Consider the following 22,652-nt stretch of genomic DNA (forward strand, 5'->3'; position numbering starts at 1 on the left):
GCACCGACTACCTGGAGGATTGCTTCACAGTCTGCCTATTCTGTAAGAGTGGGTGCCCAGTGAGCCAACTGTGTGGCTATGGGCTTTGTTGACTCTTTGTATAAACAATCTTTTGTTTAATATTATTTACACTTTTATGGCAATGACTTTATATTACTTCATATTGTTATATTGTGATATACTATTGTTGTTTTGATAAAGACCTTGAATATACTATAGTGTATGTAAGATGTGGTAGAACATGGAGATGTCTATCATGAAATACATCTTATAGTCACTGTATATTCTAAAACCGTTCCTAGTCGATTGAGCCGTCCGATAATAAGGATAAGGATCGCTCGAGTTTGAGACTAGCATTTGCGATGCGGAGTACCACGTTTCATTGGTAGGGAACATGGAGATGTTCGAAGCATGCAAATGGATATTCATAGGATGAATAGTCGAACTACCCTATCCGGACTTTCCAAGTGGTTATCACTTATCGAGTGGATAAAGTCCGCGGTTTTGGTTGTACACCATTAGTCCTTACGACTTGAAACATCATGGAGACTCTATATGCTAGTACTGTGCTTTGACTCGTTTACCGACTCTGAGGGGGTCATCAGGTGTCGAGATTGGGTACAGTTACGACACATATAGGAGTCAATGCATTGTTGTCAAGGATTCACCACATACTTGCGAGTGTGGATATCCTATGCGATCTGAGGAGATATTAGTGTGACAAATCTCTGGCCAGAGTACTTGATGTGATTTAAGAAATGGTTTCTTAGTAGCACATGCGATGTCACTAATTTGATCTTCAAGATGCATTGCATAGTTATCGAATCTTGAGCGACTCTCGATATACCAATGGTTGTTGATTCGATCGGGATATATGGATGAAGGGACCGTACTGTACGCTAACCAAAATCTACTGGTTCTTGTAGGCACTATCAGTGATACCTAGGGAATCATGGGGCGATGTTGCTAGGCGCTTTACCATGATTCGTTGGGCAAGTCGGAAAGTGTTGTTCCGAGTCACAAGGAGTTGTGAGCCCACGGCTAGCTGTATCCCTGAACCATTGAGGGTCACACAGTGTAATGGAGTTTTAATCCCCGTTGAGATAGTTAAATTTAAAGAGTTAAATTTAATGAACTAAGGAGTTGGACTTCTTAATTAAGAGTAAGGGAGTAGGGTTTCCTAAAATGACATAGGGATGGACATTTTTGGAAACCACTGAATTCGGATTCAGGAAAATTTATTTTGACTTTAAAACATGCAGAAATGGTTTCTGTGCACATTGGTGAAATCGTTTCATCAATCGGAGTCACGATGAATTTTATATTAATTTCTGAACGAGCGGGCTTTGCTTGTCGGGCCCCAGCTTATGACTAATGGGCCCTAAGGTGTTAGTGGCCTGCATTATAAATAAGTTATTTCAGTACAGAAATTACATACAACAGGTCATAAATTTTGAGAGCAAATTTCGAAAACCCTAGACCCTCTCAAAACCGATCGGCCGTCCCCTCCCTTTGCTCTGCCCGAGAAAATTCCGGTCTGTGATTTTGAATCGCGGTCAGGAATAACGAATCAGATTCGTGTAATCTCTTCGCAGAAAACTTCTGATAGATTTTCTAGTGCAATCTATCAGAGGGATTAAACCTCTGTTCGTGGACCTGATTGAAGGCGTTCATCGGTTCCAGGGAGAGACAACAAGAGCAGAATTGTTCTGTTGGTGTCCATTAATCTCGTTGCGAGATTTGAGGTAAAATTTATTTAATTGTTATTTAAATTTTACACACACGTAATTCAATCGATGAACGGTTGATACCCATACCATGGAAACGTTCCATGAAAAATTTTTAAACTTCCGCTGCACCGGGTATCAATCGTAATTGGTCTGGGAACTCGCCAGTTTTTACAACAGTGGTATCAGAGCCAGGTTGCTCAGATCAATCGATTGAATAATCAATTGTACAAAATTTTTGAGTCTCGGTTTATGAAACAAAATAAATATTTTTAATAAAAAAAAAATTTTTTCGGGGCAAAACCCGGGCAGCGATTGGATCGCTGCCCGGTGGGGCAGCAATTTTTGCTGCCCCGGGCGGCGCACGGCGCCGCCCAAAGGGGGCGCACAGCGCCGCCCAAGGCGGCGACCGTCGCCGCCCAGGGCGGCGCACGGCGCCGCCCAGGGCAGCGCTGTGCGCTGCCCAGGGGCGGCGCTCGACGCTGCCCAGCGCAGCGCTGGGCGCTGCGCAGGGCGGCGCTCGGCGCCGCCCAGGGCAGCGCACGGCGCCGCCCAGGGGCGGCGCCAGGCGCTGCCCTAAGGGGGCAGCCGGGCTGCCCCCGGCCCGCGCCCCGGGTGCGGGCCGACCCGGGAGTGTCCCGGGTGGCCCGCGGGAAAAATTAATTTTTAATTTTTTTATTAATTTTAATATTTAAAATTTTATTTTTGGTCCGGTCAAAAATTGTTTTTGATTGGTTCACGAGATTTCGGATCGAATTGTTCGAGTCCGTAAATTTTAAAATTGATTTTGGATAAATTTGAATTTTTGGAAAATTTTAATATTTTATCCGTAAATTGAATTTTGAAATCAATTATTTTGGTACAATTGATGATAAGATATGATCTTATGATATATTAGATAAAATATGATTTTATTTGTAAAATTGGATTTTATAGATAAAATATGATTTTATTTGATATGGAGATAAAATATGATTTTATATGTGAAATGTGATTTTATATATAAAATATGATTTTATCTTGTTTAAATTTGAATTGCCACAGCATGTTATCCAATAAATTAATTTTGAATTAAATGTTATTGGATAAGGATGATCGATTGCCATGACCAATTTTGTAGGTGTATGTTAGGAATTTACATTTTGTCTTTATTGTTGTTGGTTTTATTAATGGGCCTGGTTTATGGCCCGATATGAATGTCATATGTAATAAAAGTGGGCTTGGTTTATAGCCCGTTCCCACCCCCTAAAAATGTATCCCCTACTTGTCATTGTTATTTAATTGTAAATACATTAGATTTAGTGGGAGATCAAGATTTGAAGATGGTGGGCCCAGCAGACAATGAAGACTGAAGAAATGTAAATTGGAAGCATATGTAATAGGATTGCATTTGCATACTGCATATTACCTAGGATTGGACTAAGACCCGTGATTGGCAACCACGGGTCAATTAGAAATGGAATCGATCATCCTATATAATATGTGATATTATGATTGTATGCATGTTTAGACATAAATTGCGTGAATCCGGCAATGCATGCAATAAATTAAAAATGATGAGACAAATATTTTTTATAAATAAAATCCCTCATTTTAAATATGATTTAAAATTTATATCAAGATAAATAAAGGAAATTTAAATATTGTTTAAATGTTCCTACCTTCCATCAACGGTCAATGTATGTGATGCTACCCGCGGATACGGTCCGGCTCATATTATTGGGGGGGCCCGTTCGTCGGAAAGCTGTACATTGGATCGACAAATATTGTAAGTTGGGTGGAACTCCCATGGGATCGGCTCATATTATTGGGGGATCCACATGGCGACCGTCCATCACAACTTAATATTGATGGGTCATCTTGACATGTCACTTTAAACGGCGTCATATTATTGGGCCCTTATTGGACATGAGGTAAATACATGGGGGTTGCTTTGGAAGCAATTGGGCTCTACCTTTTGAGAATTATGGTTGGCTGATATTATTCGGGACCATAAGTTTGTCAATTGGACTCCATGTTCTCACTAAGGAAAAAGTTTCCCGTTTTCACTAGAGGGTGGTGAAATCGTTAAAATAGTGGGAGTGAGATTCATAAAATTAAATTCGCCTATTTTATGTCTTAGTAAATTGTTAAACAATCATTGATATATGTCTGTTTTTCCTTTTCAGTATTTCACACAATGAATTCGCGAAATCCTTTATTCTCGATCCTCGAACAAAACAAGCTGACTGGCGCCAACTATACGGAATGGTTCCGGAAGTTGAAGATTGTCTTAACTTCGGAGAAAATGCTCTACGTGTTAGAGAAAGCACCTCCGAAGGAAGCACCAGCTGACATAAGTCCGGAGGAATTGGCCAAACTTGATGCATGGTGTGACCATGACATCAAGACCAAATGCTATATGCAAGCCTCGATGTCTGATGAACTCCAGAGGCGATTTGAGGACACGGTGAATGCTGCTGACATTCACACGCAACTCAAGGAACTTTTTGGGGCTCAGTCGAGGGCTGAAAGGTTCTCTACTGTTAAGGAGTTGATGACGTGCCGCATGCGTGAAGGGACTTCGGTCCGTGATCATGGGGTACGAGTGATTTGGCTCATACAGAAGTTAGCGACCCTTGATTTGGTGTTGGAGCATGAACTCAATGTGGACTTGCTGCTTCTATCTCTTCCTTCTTCATTTGATGGATTCGTGATAAATTTTAATATGAACAAGATAGAGGCCACCCTTGAAGAGATGGTCAATATGCTCGTTACATATGAATCCACACTTAAGAAGGATAAGCCAGCTTTCTTGGTGGGCTCCTCATCTTCTGCTAAGAAGGGGCCAAGTATGAAGGGCAAGAAACGTTCTGCCCCACCCAAGAAAGTGGAACCCGAGAAGAAGCAAAAGACAAAGGCTTCAAACGATGGAAAATCCAAGGATGTTTGCCATTACTGCAAGAAGCCGGGTCATTGGAAGCGCAACTGCAAGGAGTATCTTGAGCAGTTGGGAACTGCAAAGGGTATGTTCTATATCGAAATAAACATGTCACTTAATACAACTTCTTGGGTATTGGATACCGGATGTGGTTCTCACATTTGCAATGATTTGCAGGTGATGACAAGAAGTCGCAGGCTTAGAATGGGTGAGACCCAGCTGAGGCTCGGGAATGGTTCCAGAGTTGAAGCTACGGCCATTGGAGATGTTTGTTTGATTTTGCAGAATGGTTTTAAATTATTGTTGAGAGATGTTTTATTTGTGCCAGATTTAATTAAAAACATTATTTCTATTTCTATGCTTGATAGAGATGGTTATTCTTGTAATTTTGTGAATGGGATTTGCAGTATTTACAAGAATGAATGTTTAATTGGAAATGGACAACTTGAAAACGATCTATACAATTTAAAACTAAAAGACGTTCCAGTGAATTGTATTGACAAACCGGCAACAACAAACAAAAGGAAAATCGATAGTCAAAACCCGGCAAACCTTTGGCACGCTAGACTAGGTCATATTTCCTCAAGGAGGATGAACAAGCTAGTGGGAGAGGGCATGTTTGATATGTCTGATATTAACTCTCTACCTACTTGTGAATCCTGCCTAAAAGGGAAAATGACTAAATCTCTTTTTAAGGGGAAGCCTGAACGTAGTCAAAATCTGTTGGATTTGATCCATACAGATGTTTGTGGTCCATTTAGAGTAGGGACTCAACATGGCCACACCTACTTCATTACCTTTACTGATGATTATTCTAGGTATGGGTATTTATATTTAATGAAATATAAGTCTGAAGCATTTGAAAAGTTCCAAGAATTCAAGGCTGAAGTAGAAAACAAGCTAGGTAAAAGTATTAAAGCACTTCGATCGGATCGAGGTGGAGAATACTTGAGTACCGAGTTTTTGAACTATCTAAAAGAGAATGGGATTCTCTCTCAGTGGACTCCTCCTATGACACCACAGCTTAATGGTGTATCGGAGCGCCGTAATCGAACTTTGTTGGACATGGTTCGATCCATGATGAGCTTCACTGAGCTTCCACCTTCGTTTTGGGGCTATGCGCTTGAAACGGCGGTATTGTTGTTGAATAACGTCCACACTAAAGCAGTGGACAAAACACCATACGAGTTATGGAATGGCAAAGCTCCTAAGTATTCATACTTGAGGATTTGGGGATGTCCTGCTTACGTGAAGCGGACAGTGGGAGATAAGTTGGATAGTCGATCCAGCCTGTGTTATTTTGTGGGGTATCCGAAGAATTCAATCGGATATTATTTCTATTATCCTGCTGAAACAAAGGTGTTTGTTTCGCGGAATGCCACCTTCTTGGAGAAGGAGTTCTTATTGGATAAGAAAGGCGAGATGATGGAACTCGAAGAAGTTCGAGAAGAACCCGAAATACAAAATAACGATCCCACACCTCAGGAACCATTGCTGGACACGCCTGCACCTAGAAGATCCGAGAGGACTTCTAGACCTCCAGTTCGATATGGTCTTCTTCTTGAAGAGGGTCAAGATGAACCCTACATTGGATGTGATCCAAGAAGCTTCAAGGAAGCAATTTCTGATGCGGATTCGAATTTATGGCTTGAAGCTATGCAATCAGAATTGGATTCGATGCATACTAACCAAGTCTGGACTTTAGTGGATCCTCCCGATGGAATTGTTCCAATAGGGTGTAAATGGATCTACAAAAGAAAGCTTGGGCCTGATGGTAAGGTATTGACCTACAAGGCGCGATTGGTGGCGAAAGGTTATACTCAAAGGCAAGGAGTTGACTATGATGAAACCTTTTCACCAGTTGCTATGTTCAAGTCCATAAGAATCCTTATTGCCATAGCTGCATGGTATGACTATGAGATATGGCAAATGGATGTGAAGACTGCTTTTCTTAATGGAGACATTAAGGAAGAAATCTATATGAAGCAGCCTGAGGGGTACACATCCATAGGAAGCGAGCATAAGGTATGCAAGCTTCAGAGATCAATTTATGGTCTAAAACAAGCATCAAGAAGTTGGAACCAGAAATTTGATGAAACAATTAAAGACTTTGGTTTCATCAAGAACCCGGAGGAACCTTGCGTGTACAAGAAAGTAGTTAAGGATGCTGTGACATTCTTAGTACTTTATGTTGATGACATCCTACTCATTGGGAATGATGTAGGGATGTTGCAGTCAACAAAGATATGGTTATCAGGTAGATTTTCGATGAAGGATTTGGGTGAGGCATCCTACATTCTTGGGATACAGATCTATAGGGATAGATCTAAGAGAATGATAGGACTCACTCAATCAACCTACATCGATACCATATTGAAACGGTTTTCAATGGATGGGTCCAAGAGAGGACATCTACCCATGTGTCATGGAGTTTCTCTATCCAAGTCTATGTGTCCCAAGACTGATGCAGAGATAGAGAATATGACACATGTACCATATGCGTCAGCTATAGGTAGTATCATGTATGGGATGATATCTACCAGACCAGATGTAGCATTTGCTCTGAGTGTCACGAGCAGATATCAGTCTAATCCTGGTCAGATGCATTGGAAAGCCGTGAAGGACATTCTTAAGTACTTGCGAAGGACTAAGAATATGTTCATGGTTTATGGAGGACGAGAACTCAAACTGGAAGGCTATACCGACTCTAGCTTCCAAAGTGATGTGGATGACTCGAAGTCAACCTCTGGATTTGTGTTCATGCTCAATGGCGGTGCTGTCTCTTGGAAGAGTTCCAAGCAGGACACCACAGCGGATTCCACCACTGAGGCTGAATACATTGCAGCATCAGCTGCTGCTAAAGAGGCCGTTTGGATGAGGAATTTCGTCCAAGAGTTGGGCGTCATTCCTGAATTTGTTGGTCCAGTCCCGGTGTACTGCGACAACACGGGTGCCGTTGCTCAAGCAAAGGAACCAAGGTCTCATCAAAGATCCAAACACGTACTGAGGAAATACCACATAATCCGGGAGATTGTGGAAAGAGGAGACATCAGTGTCGAACGAGTGGCCTCTGCAGACAATATCGCTGATCCACTTACTAAGCCTTTGCCAGGACCATTGTTTGACAAACATCGCGAAGCAATGGGTCTACGTAGTATGACTAGTTGGCTATAGGGCAAGTGGGAGATTGTAAGAGTGGGTGCCCAGTGAGCCAACTGTGTGGCTATGGGCTTTGTTGACTCTTTGTATAAACAATCTTTTGTTTAATATTATTTACACTTTTATGGCAATGACTTTATATTACTTCATATTGTTATATTGTGATATACTATTGTTGTTTTGATAAAGACCTTGAATATACTATAGTGTATGTAAGATGTGGTAGAACATGGAGATGTCTATCATGAAATACATCTTATAGTCACTGTATATTCTAAAACCGTTCCTAGTCGATTGAGCCGTCCGATAATAAGGATAAGGATCGCTCGAGTTTGAGACTAGCATTTGCGATGCGGAGTACCACGTTTCATTGGTAGGGAACATGGAGATGTTCGAAGCATGCAAATGGATATTCATAGGATGAATAGTCGAACTACCCTATCCGGACTTTCCAAGTGGTTATCACTTATCGAGTGGATAAAGTCCGCGGTTTTGGTTGTACACCATTAGTCCTTACGACTTGAAACATCATGGAGACTCTATATGCTAGTACTGTGCTTTGACTCGTTTACCGACTCTGAGGGGGTCATCAGGTGTCGAGATTGGGTACAGTTACGACACATATAGGAGTCAATGCATTGTTGTCAAGGATTCACCACATACTTGCGAGTGTGGATATCCTATGCGATCTGAGGAGATATTAGTGTGACAAATCTCTGGCCAGAGTACTTGATGTGATTTAAGAAATGGTTTCTTAGTAGCACATGCGATGTCACTAATTTGATCTTCAAGATGCATTGCATAGTTATCGAATCTTGAGCGACTCTCGATATACCAATGGTTGTTGATTCGATCGGGATATATGGATGAAGGGACCGTACTGTACGCTAACCAAAATCTACTGGTTCTTGTAGGCACTATCAGTGATACCTAGGGAATCATGGGGCGATGTTGCTAGGCGCTTTACCATGATTCGTTGGGCAAGTCGGAAAGTGTTGTTCCGAGTCACAAGGAGTTGTGAGCCCACGGCTAGCTGTATCCCTGAACCATTGAGGGTCACACAGTGTAATGGAGTTTTAATCCCCGTTGAGATAGTTAAATTTAAAGAGTTAAATTTAATGAACTAAGGAGTTGGACTTCTTAATTAAGAGTAAGGGAGTAGGGTTTCCTAAAATGACATAGGGATGGACATTTTTGGAAACCACTGAATTCGGATTCAGGAAAATTTATTTTGACTTTAAAACATGCAGAAATGGTTTCTGTGCACATTGGTGAAATCGTTTCATCAATCGGAGTCACGATGAATTTTATATTAATTTCTGAACGAGCGGGCTTTGCTTGTCGGGCCCCAGCTTATGACTAATGGGCCCTAAGGTGTTAGTGGCCTGCATTATAAATAAGTTATTTCAGTACAGAAATTACATACAACAGGTCATAAATTTTGAGAGCAAATTTCGAAAACCCTAGACCCTCTCAAAACCGATCGGCCGTCCCCTCCCTTTGCTCTGCCCGAGAAAATTCCGGTCTGTGATTTTGAATCGCGGTCAGGAATAACGAATCAGATTCGTGTAATCTCTTCGCAGAAAACTTCTGATAGATTTTCTAGTGCAATCTATCAGAGGGATTAAACCTCTGTTCGTGGACCTGATTGAAGGCGTTCATCGGTTCCAGGGAGAGACAACAAGAGCAGAATTGTTCTGTTGGTGTCCATTAATCTCGTTGCGAGATTTGAGGTAAAATTTATTTAATTGTTATTTAAATTTTACACACACGTAATTCAATCGATGAACGGTTGATACCCATACCATGGAAACGTTCCATGAAAAATTTTTAAACTTCCGCTGCACCGGGTATCAATCGTAATTGGTCTGGGAACTCGCCAGTTTTTACAACATATTCCTAAATGAAAATGGGAGTTTATCACAATGGACTTTGTGACCCATTTTCCGGTATCCTCGAGGAACTGTGATGCTATCTGGGTTGTGGTGGACCGACTCACCAAGTCAGCGCATTTCATTGCCTATAGACGGGAGTACAATGTGGATCGTATGGCTCGGTTGTACATTCAGGAGATCGTTCGACTTCATGGAGTGCCTGTGAGCATTGTCAGCGATCGGGACCCCAGGTTCACTTCTAGATTCTGGGGGAGTGTTCAGCGTGCAATGGGTACTACTCTCAGTTTGAGTACTGCCTATCATCCGGAGACTGATGGTCAGTTAGAGCACACTATCCGTACTTTGGAGGATATGCTTAGAGCGTGCAACATGGATTTTGGTTCAGCCTGGCAGGATCATTTGCCATTGATCGAGTTCGCGTACAACAACAACTATCATACTAGTATTGGGATGGTACCTTTTGAGGCGTTGTACGGGCGACGTTGTCGTACTCCACTCTTCTGGGAAGAAATGGGGGAGAGACAGGCTGAGGGACCGGAGTTTATCCAGCAGGCAGTAGACATTGTTGATCAGATCAAGAAACGAATTAAGACTGCACAGGATCGTCAGGCCAGCTATGCTAACACTAAGCGTAGGCATTTGCAGTTCGATGTCGGCGAGAAAGTTTTTTTGAGAGTGTCACCTTTTCGCAGGATTCTCAGATTTGGCCTTAAGGGCAAGTTGTATCCCAGATTTATCGGTCCGTTTGAGATCTTGGAGAGCATTGGCGATTTGGCTTATCGACTAGCTTTGCCACCGCATCTTTCCAGTATTCACAACGTGTCCCACGTATCTCTGTTGCGACGATATGTGGCGGATGAGTCTCATATTCTTCAGCGGTCTGAGGTTCAGGTGAGCAAGGATTTGACCTATGTTGAGAAACCTATTCATATCCTGGATCATAAGGATAAGGTTTTGCGGAACAAAGTTATTCTTCTGGTTTTAGTTCACTGGCAGCGCCGAGGCACTGAAGAAGCTACTTGGGAGCTTGAGGACAGGATGCGTGAAGAGCATCCTGAGTTGTTTTGATTTCATTCTTAAGTTGTATTCAATTGTAAACTCTGTAAACGTTTGATTTGAATAAAGAATGTTTCTGATTTCTGTATTACATTCGGTACTTAAGATCTGATTTCGAGGACGAAATATCTTAAGTGGGGGAGAATGTAGTAGCCCGTAACCAAAATCAGTGATTAAGGGATTAATAAACGCTAATTAAATAGATTGGGTACCGGACGGATCGAAAGCTCCGATAGTATTACGTCAGGCATGACGTGTGGCAAGATCGGAAGCTCCGATCACCCCTATCCGAATTCAACCAGTGATAGTATGACACGTGGCAGATGAGGATCTTCGAAATCTCCGATGGCAGGATCGAACGTTCCGATCGAAGATCGGAAGTTTCGATCGAGGATCGGAGGTTCCGATCGTTGTCTATAAATAGAAGGCCGAGGCTTCAATTTCAATTGCCAATTCCGAGAATCCCTCTCTATTCCAGGCATATTTGAGTAGTTCTAGTCTTCCTAGGCTTGACCCGGGGGTTGGCGAGGCGTTCGATAGTCGTAGCAGAGTTGTGCCCAAGTTTTGGAGGCATCGACATCAAAGGGCTAACGATGGACAAAGGTATAGCTTTTGCTTCCTATAAATATTTAGGAGTATGCAATAGCTTAGTTAAGGCTTTTAGAGCACTATAATGATAGTAGTATCATTTGGCAGTGTAGAGCAGACTATAGGCGTGGACCTAGAGTTGGTAGAGCTTGCACTGATTTGAGGTACGAAAGTACTGTTCGAGATATCCTGACTGAGTATGCATGTATTATGTGACTGCATGATTTATATGTCATTGATTTATGCTGCATTCATTTGCATACTGAGCTATCTCCTTCGAGATGTCTATTAGTAGGGTTGTACCCTATCCTGTTAGTGGATGGACTTCCATGGCTTTGGGTCCGGTAAATCCACTGGTATTATGGTATGGGAGCCACCTCCTGAAGCGACGGCACAGCGAGCTACATACCAGGGCCCGGTAAATCCACTGGTATACTCATACTCTCGTGCTACATACCAGGGCCCGGACTTCCATGGCTTTGGGTCCGGTAAATCCACTGGTATACTCATACTCTCGTGCTGAGCATTTTATGCTCACGTCTCGTACTCTGTGTTTCTGGACACCCTATTCCATGGGGCAGGTTTGCGATTGGACAAGGCGGGTGGATCCAAGAGGGGCTAGGCAGTGGTTGGCCAATTGGAGCTTCGCCTAAGTTTTATTTTGTTGTTATTTGGATTGTTACAGCTGTTCGATCTGGTTGTATAATATTTGGGTATTTACAGATTCCTTGCATTTGCCATTAAAAGAGTTACAACCCAAAACACCCGGCCCATTTACAAGCACCCTTTCTCCAACCCATCGCGGATCGCAGACTTCACCCCATTTCCTTTCCTCTCCACAGCTCTCGCGATCGGCCTCACTAGGTTTCCTCTTCCATTTCTTCCGATCGCCACAGCAGCTCCATTATTCCGGCAAAAACACCTCTACAGGCGAGCTAATCGAGTTCCTTCCCAGCTCAATCACAGCTTAACCGGGTTTTCCTCCTAATGTCTGATTCTTTTAGTTTAAGGCAAGATTTATGGGCTTTTTGGCCACCAAGTAGATTATTACTTTGCGTGATTGTGTTCCTGCCTGTGTGTGCGAGATTTTTCGAAATTTATGAGGTTGTCCGATTATTTTCAGCATTTTGTGAAAACTGCTCATGTTCTCTGTTTATTTGGATTAGTCGTTCGAATCCCTGTTTCCCTTTGGTGTATTTTCTGATTATGGAGCAGGTTTCAGCATCTTTTTGCGCATCTTGATAGGTTTCTCGAGTTCCCTGTTCTATCTGCTTGTTTGGGTTTAGTCGTGCATTTTATTTTCTTTATCCTTTTCATTGTGTTGCACGTACTGGTTCTGGAACTTGGTGTTTTGTTGGTGATGGTTAGTTGTGAGTTAGAGATTACGGTTTAATGTATTCATTTTATCCCTGTTTCGAACTACTCATTGCGTTTGGAGTTTATTGGTTTGATTTCTTGCGTGTTGCTTGGATGGTGATATAGAGGCTGCCATGGTTGAGACGTAGCTCACATGGTAGTGCTTAGGATGGGTGAAAATGGCTAGCAAATTGGGAGTGAATGGCTGGTGATTTAGGTGCTGTAAAGGTCGGTTATGAGGGGCAGGGCAGGGGCTGTTCTTGGAAGTCACACTAGGCTTGGGGGAAAACTGTTCTAATGGTTTAAAAAGAGGTTAGGGGTGGTCGTGTGGTTAGATTATAGGCTGGAAACCTAGAGGAGGAAGGGTTAAAAGGTCTAAGAGAGGTCCAAGTAGGAAGAGTTGCACTGTTTCTGCCAAAAAAAGGGCTGTCCGGTAATGGTTGATCAAGGCAGGGTTGCACTCATGTTTTGGCTAAGGGCACGGGTTTGGGAATAGCCTAGGATCATAGGGAAACTCCGTTTCAAGCGGAAACTAATTCGGGTAAGTTTTGGTCAATTTCTAGGCTATTGGTTGTTGAGGCACAAAATATAGTTGCTAGGTATTGCTGCCCAGAAAAAATTTACTGCCAATAATTATGGGGTAAGAATGGTACTTCGAGGATGACTTTCTAGTTGAGTATAGAGTTCTTGGGAACCATGCTTTCAAGCGGAAGTCGTTTTGACTAAGAATTTTAAAATTTAAAAGTTTTGCAAGTGGATTGCTCGGGATACGTCCTAAGTGCCAAAAAGTTAAGGCTAGATTCTTAGCTATGGTTTGTCACCTAAATCACCATCCTTGTCAACTATCTTTCATCATTTACTTGTGAATCGAGTAATCGAGTAAATATTTTCAAAGAAGGTCATTTCCATAAATGCATGCTATATCTTTGAATCGAGTAAAGTAAGAATGAAAGAAAATATTTTTGAACGAAGTGAGTTGATTGTGACTATAGAAATAACGTGTATGTGTGGGGTTGGGAGACGTTCTGACCTAGCTTACCAAAGGATGTGTATGTGTGGGGTTGAGAGACGTCTTGGCCTACCTTACCAAATATAGACGTGTATGTGTGGGGTTGAGAGAAATCTTGGCCTCCCTTACCAAGTATGGGCAAGATGAGTTGGGGAAATACCTAACCTCCTTGCGGCATAGTGCACTGCAGCCATGATCATGATAAAAAACAAAGGGTCACAATTCAAGGATCTGAGTTCACAGTTACAGATTTCAGTTACAGATTTCAGTTACAGTTTCAGTTACAGATCAGTTCTAATTTGACTCGACTTAGTTTATATTCAGTTTCAGTCATGTATGAGATTAAGTAAATTTTAAGAAAGTTCCCAAGTTTAAATGTGTGAGTTCATTGCATGCATTACATCTCATTCACATTTATCATTCAACTTTTCGGAGCAAGTTTCAAGTATATTAAGTACAAGTATTTTAAGTAGTAAGCATGTACTTTTAAACCCTCGTTATTTCCCCCATATTCTTGTTGGGCCCCTAGACTCACTACATCTACTTGGTGCAGGTAAAAGTTATCATCGAGATTGCGGGGTGGGACTTTTGAGTGAACTGTGATGTGGGCACGGCACATCCCTCTGACCATGCCAATCTTCCTCAAAAGTTTATTTTAACACTTAAAATCTTTTATTATGTTGATTGGATAAATGATATTGTAATAATTTATAGAATTATTTGTGGGCATGTAAATATGTAATTGTTTAATCTTTTGTTGTTCGAAATGTCGAATTTTTTCTCCGGTTCTCGTTCCTTTCGCGGTCTAGTTTATTTAGTGTTGCTTGCTTTTCTTTAAAATTTGTTGTCTGTGACAGGTGGTTTGTGATTTAAATAGATAGGTCATGCCGAAATGTTCAGAAAAAAAATCCGCATTTAATTTAATTTAATTTAAAGTAGAGTTTGGGTCGTTTCAGTTGGTATCAGAGCATGGTCTGGTTTGGGTTGTGCCTACTGCCGGTTGCAGGAAACTCGAAAAATCTCGCCTCAAAGTTTGTAAGTTTTAAATAAGTTTTATATGTTAGTCATGCTTGAATTGATACTTTAAATGTTTTGATGTTGTCCTTTTTGAAAATATTTTCAAAACTAGATGTTTAACTTGTTTAAATGCGTAGTTTAGTGTTTATTTTTGTTTAAAAAAAATAAAAAAATTCTTTTAGTAGTTTAAAGTGTACTATTTGACTGTTTATTTCTATAAAATGCGATTTCAAGTTAAACGGAGTTGGTGTACCAATATTCCTTCCAGTTTTGGGCAGTACGTGGATGTTGTTTGAGTTATTTGGTAGTGTTAACAATTTTGATGAGATTGTAGGAGTTTGTTGGGAAACATTAAACTTGCAAATTAGGAAATATTAATTGTGTGCTATTATTGTAAGTTGTTTTCTTATATGAGATTTTTATCGGATGCAACTAAGTGCATAGTTTTCTTAGAAGTTGATTGATGTATGTTTTGTCAGTTAATTTAGTTAATCGAACTCGTATGAAGACTTGGGTTACGAACTTGGTTTATATTATTATGGATAGTTTGAGTTTTTCTTTGTTTATTTGGGCAAGTATGATTTTGGAAAAATAGTGAGTCGTGAAAGAGTGGGTGCCCGGTGAGCCAACTTGTGGCTAAGGGCTTTTATGACTCTATGTATAAACAATCTTTTGTTTAATATAATTTACACTTTTATAATGGAATTTACTTTATCTTTTATCATATTATTATGTTGTGACATACTATAAGATGTTTAGATGAAGACCTTGAATATACTATAGTGTATGTAAGATGTGGTGGCACATGGGGATGGCTATCATGAAACACATCTTATAGTCACTGTATATTCTAAACAGTTCCTAGTCGATTGAGCCGTCCGTTAATAAGGATAAGGATCGCTCGAGATTGAGACTAGAATTTGCGATGCCGAGTACCACGTTTCATTGGTATGGAACATAGAGATGTTCAAAGCATGCAAATGGATATTCATACGATGAATGATCGAACTACCCTATTCGGACTTTCCAAGTGGTTATCACTTATCGAGTGGATAAAGTCCGCGGTTTTGGTTGTACACCATTAGTCCTTACTACTTGAAACATCATTGAGACTCTATATGCTAGTACTGTGCTTTGACTCGTTTACCGACTCTATTGGGGTCATCAGGTGTTGGGATTGGGTGCAGTTACGACATATATAGGAGTCGATGCTTTGTTGTCAAGGATTCACCACATACTTGCGAGTGTGGATATCCTATGCAATCTGAGGAGATATTAGTATGACGAATCTCTGGCCAGAGTACATGATGTGTTTTAAGAAATGGTTTCTTAGTAGCACATGCGATGTCACTATTTGATCTTCAAGATGCATTGCATAGTTAACGAATCTCGAACGACTCTCGATTTACCAATGGTTGTTGATTCGATCGGGATATATGGATGAAGGGACCGTACTGTACGCTAACCAAAATCTATTGGTTCTTGCAGGCACTATCAGTGATACCTAGGGAATCATGGGGCGATGTTGTTAGGCGCTCTTACCATGATTCGATGGGCAAGTCGGAAATTGTTGTTCCGAGTCACAAGGAGTTGTGAGCCCACGGCTAGCTATATCCCTGAACCATTGAGGGTCACACAAGTAATGGATTTTTAATCCCCGTTGAGATAGTTAAATTTAAAGAGTTAAATTTAATGAACAAAGAAGTGGGACTTCTTATTTAAGAGTAGAGGGAGTAAGATTTCCTAAAATGACATAGGGATGGGCATTTTTGGAAATCACTGAATTCGGATTCAGAAAATTTATCTTGACTTTAAAAGATGCAGAAATGGTTTCTGTGAACATTGGTGAAATTGGTTTATCAATCTGAGTCACGATGAATTTTATATTAATTTCTGAACATGCGGGTTTTGCTTGTCAGGCTTGAACTTATGACTAATAGGCCCTAAGCTGTTAGCAGCCCACATTATAAATAAGTTATTGCAGTACAGAAATTACACAACAGAGGCTCACAATTTTCGAAAACCCTAGCTGTGTGTTTTTAAAAGTGGCCCCCCCTTCTCCTCTCTCTGCTCGAAAAATTCCAGCCTGTGAATTTTGAATTTGCAGTCTGGTTTAACGGATCAAATTCGTTAATTCTCTTCGTAGAAACTTCTGATAGATTTTCTAGTGCAATCTATCAGAGGGATTAAACTTCTGTTCGTGGACCTGATTGAAGAATTGTTCGTCCATCAGTTCCTGGGATATACAACAAGAGCAGAGTAATCTGTTGGTGTCCATAATCTCGATTCGAGATTGGAGGTAAAAATTTAATTGTTATTTAATTTTTACACGCACAATTTAATCGTAAAGTTTTGATACCCATTATGGAATCGTTCCATATAAAATTTTTAAACTTCCGCTGAATCGGGTATCAATTCTGATTGCTCTGATACCACTGTTCTCAGAGACAGGTTGCTCAGATCAAGCGATTAAATTAATCGGTTGTACAAAAATTTTTAAGCCTCGGTTTTTTGAAACAAAATAAATTTTTTTAAAATAAAATTAAATTTTTCAACGGGCAAAACACGGGCAGCGATTGGATCGCTGCCCGGGGGGCAGCGATGGTCGCTGCCCATGGGCAACGATGTGATCGCTGCCCAAGGGGCAGCGACGGGCTGCCCGGGATCGTCCCGGGCGGCCTGGGAAAATTTATTTTTAATTTTTTAATTAAAATTTTAATATGTTAAAATTCTATTTTTGGTCCGATCGAAAATTGTTTTTGATTGGTCCACGAGGCGTCGGATCGAATTGTTCGAGTCCGAAAATTTTAAAATTGATTTTTGGATAAATTTGAATTTTTGGAAAATTTATAGATTTTATCCGTTAAATCAGATTTTATGAAATTAATTATTTTTGGTACAATTGATGATAAGATATGATCTTATGGAAATATTGAGTAAAATATGATTTTATGTATAAAATTGGATTTTATATGTAAAATATGATTTTATTTGATAAAAAGATAAAATATAATTTTGTATGTAAAATAAGATTTTATATATGGAATATGATTTTATCCTTTTAATTTAAATTGCCATTGCATGTTATCCAATAAATTAATTTTGAATTAAATATTATTGAATAAGGATGATCGATTGCCATGACCAATTTTGTAGGTGTATGTTAGGAATTTACATTTGTTTTTATTGTTGTTGGATTTATTAATGGGCCTGGTTTATGGCCCAATATGAATTGTCATATGTAATAAAAGTGGGCCTGGTTTATGGCCCGTTCCCACCCCTTGAAATGTATCCCCTACTTGTCATAGTTATTTATTGTAAATACATTAGTTAGTAAGTCTTGAATTTCGAGGACGAAATTTCATTTAAGGGGGGAAGAAATTGTAGTACCTAAAATCCAATCTACTAAATCTCATGCATTAAATTTAATAAATATTAGGATTATTATTTTTAAGTTTAATTGATTTAAATTCTTTATTTGAATTATGTGCTAATAAGATATTTTATTATTTATTCAAATGATTTTATTTTACTAACTATTTAATTAATGTTTTTAGTTGTTTAAGTTTATTTGTCTCAATGATTTTATTGTGCAATTTAAATTGTTTTAAATATTTTAAAGGTTTAAGATTGCATATTTAATTGATTTTAATTGTTTAGTTTATTCTTTTAAATGATTTTAATTGTTTAGCTTATTTGTTTAAATATTTTCGAGTGTCCAATTTATTTTTTTTAATAAACTAAGCTTATTGATTAGTTATTTTAAATTATTTTAAATGTCTAAGTTATTTATTTAAATAATTTTTAATTGTCCAAATTATTTTAAAGCTTTTTATTTTCGCTTGTTTATTTATTTAAACTGCATTTAAACGTTAGTCTAGTTTATTTAAATTATTTTAATAAACTGTTTATTATTTAAATATTTTATTTATCGTTGTGACATCAAAATATTTAAGTATTAAAAATTAGCATTTTCAAACCAAGTAAATAGAATTTAAGCATTTAACTCTTAAATGTTCAATTTGAGTGTTTGCGGAATTTGGGCCTAACACTTATAAAATACCATATATTATATTTTATGCATTATGATCCTCACCAACTTAAAATGTGTTGACCGGCCCGAAGAGTTTCACCCAGCCCAAATTTGCATTGGCCATTAAAAGAGTTACAACCCAAAACACCTGGCCCATTTACAAGCAGTCTTTCTCCAACCCATCGCGGATCGCAAACTTCACCCCATTTCATTTCCTCTCCACAGCTCTCGTGATCGGCCTCACTAGGTTTCCTCTTCCATTTCTTCCGATCGCCACAGCAGCTCCATTCTTCCAGCAAAAACACCTCTACAGGCGAGCTAATCGAGTTCCTTCCCAGCTCAATCACAGCTCAACCGGGTTTTCCTCCTCATATCTGATTCTTTTAGTTTAAGGCAAGAGTTTTGGGCTTTTTGGCCACCAAGTAGATTATTACTTTGCGTGATTGTGTTCCTGCCTGTGTGTGCGAGATTTTTCTAAAGTTATGAGGTTGTCCGATTATTTTCTGCATTTTGTGAAAACTGCTCATGTTCTCTGTTTCTTTGGATTAGTCGTTCGAATCCCTGTTTCCCTTTGGTGTATTTTCTGATTATGGAGCAGGTTTCAGCATCTTTCTGCGCATCTTGATAGGTTTCTCGAGTTCCCTGTTCTATCCGCTTGTTTGGGTTTAGTCGTTCATTTTCTTTTCTTTATCCTTTTCATTGTGTTGCACGTACTGGTGCTGGAACTTGGTGTTTTGTTGGTGATGGTTAGTTGTGAGTTAGAGATTACGGTTTAATGTATTCATTTTATCCCTGTTTCAAACTACTCATTGCGCTTGGAGTTTATTGGTTTGATTTCTTGCGTGTTGCTTGGATGGTGATATATAGGCTGCCATGGCTGAGACGTAGCTCACATGGTAGTGCTTAGGATGGGTGAAAATGGCTAGCAAATTGGGAGTGAATGGCTGGTGATTTAGGTGCTGTAGAGGTCGGTTATGAGGGGAGGGGCAGGGCAGGGGCTGTTCTTGTAAGTCACACTAGTCTTGGGGGAAAGCTGTTCTAATGGTTTAAAAAGAGGTTAGGGGTGGTCGTGTGGTTATATTATAGGCTGGAAACCTAGAGGAGCATGGGTTAAAGGTCTAAGAGAGGTCCAAGTAGGAAGAGTTGCATTGTTTCTGCCAAAAACAGGGCTGTCCAGTAATGGTTGATCAAGGTGGGGTTGCACTCATGTTTTGGCTAAGGGCACGGGTTTGGGAATAGCCTAGGATGTAAAGGAAATGCCGTTTCAAGCGGGAACTAATTCGGGTAAGTTTTTGTCAATTTCTAAGCTATTGGTTGTTGAGGCACAAAATATAGTTGCTAGGTGTTGCTGCCCGAAAAAAATTACTGCCAATAATTATGGGGTAAGAATGGTACTTCGAGGATGACTTTCTAGTTGAGTATAGAGTTCTTGGGAACCATTCTTTCAAGCGGAAGTCGTTTTGACTAAGAATTTTAAAATTTAAAAGTTTTGCAAGTGGATTGCTCGGGATACGTCCTAAGTGCCAAAACGTTAAGGCTAGATTCTTAGCTATGGTTTGTCACCTAAATCACCATCCTTGTCAACTATCTTTCATCATTTACTTGTGAATCGAGTAATCGAGTAAATATTTTCAAAGAAGGTCATTTCCATAAATGCATGCTATATCTTTGAGTCGAGTCAAGTAAGAATGAAAGAAAATATTTTTGAACAAAGTGAGTTGATTGTGACTATAGAAATGACGTGTATGTGTGGGGTTGGGAGACGTTCTAACCTACCTTACCAAAGGATGTGTATGTGTGGGGTTGAGAGACGTCTTGGCCTACCTTACCAAATATAGACGTGTATGCGTGGGGTTGAGAGAAATCTTGGCCTCCCTTACCAAGTATGGGCAAGATGGGTTGGGGAATTACCTGACCTCCTTGCGGCATAGTGCACTGCAGCCATGATCATGATCGAAAACACAGGGTCACAATTCAAGGATCTGAGTTCACAGTTACAGATTTCAGTTACAAATTTCCGTTACAGTTTCAGTTACAGATCAGTTCTAATTTGACTCGACTTAGTTTATATTCAGTTTCAGTCATGTATGAGATTAAGTAAATTTTAAGAAAGTTCCCAAGTTTAAATGTGTGAGTTCATTGCATTCATTACATCTCATTCATATTTATCATTCAACTTTTCGGAGCAAGTTTCAAGTATATTAAGTACAAGTATTTTAAGTAGTAAGCATGTACTTTTAAACCCTCGTTATTTTCCCCATATTCTTGTTGGGCCCCTAGGCTCACTACATCTACTTGGTGCAGGCAAAAGTTATCATCAAGATTGCGGGGCGGGACTTTCGAGTGAACTGTGATGCGGGCACGGCACATTCCTCTGACCATGCCAATCTTCCGCAAAAGTTTATTTTAACACTTAAAGTCTTTTATTATGTTGATTGGATAAATGATATTGTAATAATTTATAGAATTATTTGTGGGCATGTAAATATGTAATTGTTTAATCTTTTGTTGTTCGAAATGTCGAATTTTTTCTCCGGTTCTCGTTCCTTTCTCGGTCTAGTTTATTTAGTGTTGTTTGCTTTTCTTTAAAATTTGTTGTCTGTGACAGGTGGTTTGTGATTTAAATAGATAGGTCATGCCGAAATGTTCAGAAAAAAAATCCGCATTTAATTTAATTTAATTTAAAGTAGAGTTTGGGTCGTTTCAGATGGTCTGGTTGAAGTTTTCATGAACAGGTATTTCCCACCAACTAAGGTTAAACAACTGCGGAATGAGATCATATATTTTAGGCAGAAGGATGGGAAATCACTGAATTCAGCATGGGAAAGTTTCAAAAAGATGTTGAGAGTATATCATAGACATAGTCTCTCAGTAGGCCAACAAGTAGAGACTTTATACTATGGGGTTGATTCATCTGTGCAATCTATGCTTGATGCAGCTGCCAATGGCAGCCTATATAAAAAAACTCCAACATCAGCACTCGAAATCATATCAAACATGGCTAAAAGAAATGTGGTTGGAAAAACAGTAGGAGAGAAAAGAAAGTCGGATTTCTTGATATGGATGCTCTGACAGCAATTACAGCGAAACTTGATGGACTGACTCATCAAGTATCTTAACTGCAAGCTAATCAATCGGCACCATTAAAATAGGTGAATCAAGTCCAAGTCCAATGAAACACTGAGGCGAATGGAGAATCATCAAGTAATATTCCATTTATGCCAGATGCATTTTCTGAAGGGATGCCAGTTTTTGAAGGAGATTCGGTGAATTATGTGGGGAACCAAAGGCGACAACAGTAAAATCCATTCAATTCTCATATAATCCAGGTTGGATAAATCACTCAAATTTTGGTTGGAAACAGGCTGAAAATTCTGTCCAGCCACAATAACTTAATCCACCTCAGCCTCCTACACAGCAAAAACCCCTCAACAATTAGTTAAACCTCCACAAGGTGCTAGACCTTCTATGCCACCGGGTTTCAAACAGTTTGAGAATAAGTCAAATCTGGAAGATATGCTTGCAAAATACCTAGCTAGGAATGAGATGAGATGGCAAAATCATGATGCTATGATGCAAAGAGTGGGAACTCAATTGGGATAGTTGGCAAGCCAGTTTGCTACACGGGCTCCAGGCTCACTACCTAGTGACACATAAAAGAATCCGAAGGGCGTCAATGCAGTCACAGTAGCTAAACAAGTGAAAAAAGAGGATGTTGATGTTGAAAAATCTGACAAGGAGAAAGACTCACCCAAGCAGAGAGGCGAGGACTCGAGGGATAAAGTTAAGTCTCTAAACTCTAATGTTGATATTGATATAAATTCTCTCCATTTTACCCAAAGAGCAAAGCAAGTGCAACTCGATATTTTCAAGATTTCTTGAGATTTTTAAG

This window comes from Henckelia pumila, chromosome 4 (assembly GCF_033568475.1).
Source record: "Henckelia pumila isolate YLH828 chromosome 4, ASM3356847v2, whole genome shotgun sequence".
Taxonomy (NCBI): Eukaryota; Viridiplantae; Streptophyta; class Magnoliopsida; order Lamiales; family Gesneriaceae; genus Henckelia; species Henckelia pumila.